At 50.7% G+C, this 1520-nt stretch overlaps 1 protein-coding gene across 1 annotated transcript in view; it reads right to left on the bottom strand.

The window, feature by feature from the left end:
* The window catches only part of LOC105809833 (sodium/nucleoside cotransporter 1-like), a 7131-nt gene that overhangs the window by 4790 nt on the left and 821 nt on the right, over positions 1 to 1520 (bottom strand). The gene's annotated exons all lie outside the window — the stretch shown is intronic.

The following is a 1520-nucleotide window of genomic DNA, read 5'->3' as shown; positions in this document are numbered from 1 at the left end:
TTTTTTTTTTTGAGGCAGGGTCTCCCTCTGTCACAGTGGGTCATCATTCTAGAGTGGGTCTCCCTCTAGAGTGCAGTGGAGTCATCATAGCTCACAGCAACCTCAAGCTCCTGGGCTCAAGCGACCCTCCTGCCGCAGCCTCGCAAAGTGCTGGGACTACAGGCGGGAGCCACCGTGTCCGGACTAACTGTCCCTATCATCCCCGGTGCCCAGCGCCTAGGTGGTCTCAACAGACACTTGCTGAAGGAACTAAGCTCATAAAAAGCCCCCCAAGGGACGTGCCTCCTAGTACCTCTGAGGAAGGGCTGAGACCAGGGCTGAGGGCAAGGAGTGAGGCGAAACTTGTGCTTTTTACTTCACACAGACTATTTTTGAACTAAAGACTACATTTCTTTATCATTTAAAAAATAATCAAAAAGACGAGAAATATATTTCCCGTTAAAAGTTTCCAGTCACCCATTAATGCGACTTAACACACTGAGCTATTATCGGCTCATTAGAGTAGCCAAACTTGTTTTTACACGGAGGCTGCTGGATGCTGTTTGGTGTGCGGTGAAGCAAATGCTCGCGGCACAGCTGGGCCTGTCATTTCAGCTGAGGGCGTCAGCCGCTGCCACCCTTTGGGGCAGTTCCTGGCAGCAGCCGCAGAGGACTCGTGTGTGACTCAGGCAGCCCACATCTGGGACAGCTCCTGAGGAAACGATCTGGGAAAAGGGAAGAGTTCTATGCACAAAGATGTTCATTTCAACACGGTGGATAACAGTCCAATAATGGGATTCATCTGAACGGCCCAACAGCAGGGGGTGTGTTAAATGTGTTAGGTCACATATATGGAAAATGATGCTTACGTCATCACAGTAAGTAAAAACAAGAGCTGGCTACAACACGGTGTGGATGCTCCGACAGCAACAATGTAAACGCTCTCTTAAAAAGAATAAAAGAAAATGTATAGAACAACAGTTGCTATTTTAGGATGTGAGGTTACAGGTAATTTTTTCATTCTCAATAATCTTAGTCGAGCTTGCATTCATTCAGAAAGGTTAATTTTTTGGAGTTTCTGAGGCTTGTTAAATTTTAACCAAAAGAGCCAAGCCCTGGACTGAACGCAGGATATCAGCAGGGAAGGTGACGGCGAGGTCTGCCTGTCTCGCCCCCTCTCCTGGCTCATCGGAAGCTCACGCACATGCCTTCGGGGTGGACGTGGCGCGTATCGCACCCTGTGTCCAACTGAAGGTTCAAGGCGCAGCGGCTGGCCCAGCGCCACAGCGGGTGGCCCATGCAGAGCTAGGTCTCAGCTATGTCAAAGAAGGCTCTTTTCTTCATACCTGCACCTCGCCTCCTAAGGGTCCCCAAGAAAGATGGCAGCAAAGCCCAAAGCCATCCTGTTTCCCAGGACCATAGGATGTGACAGTTAAGTGCCACTTTAGGGTGTCTGAGCCAGGCCCAGGGAGCCAGGCTGCAGGGAGGGGACGGAGACACTCACGGAGATCCACTGCTTCCTGGTGCCAGCCCACTCCTCA

This window comes from Propithecus coquereli, unplaced genomic scaffold (genome assembly GCF_000956105.1).
Source record: "Propithecus coquereli isolate 6110/MARCELLA unplaced genomic scaffold, Pcoq_1.0 Scaffold20, whole genome shotgun sequence".
Lineage (NCBI taxonomy): Eukaryota > Metazoa > Chordata > Mammalia > Primates > Indriidae > Propithecus > Propithecus coquereli.
Note: the sequence above shows the minus strand (reverse complement) of the source record. Positions and strands in the feature narration are given on the sequence as shown.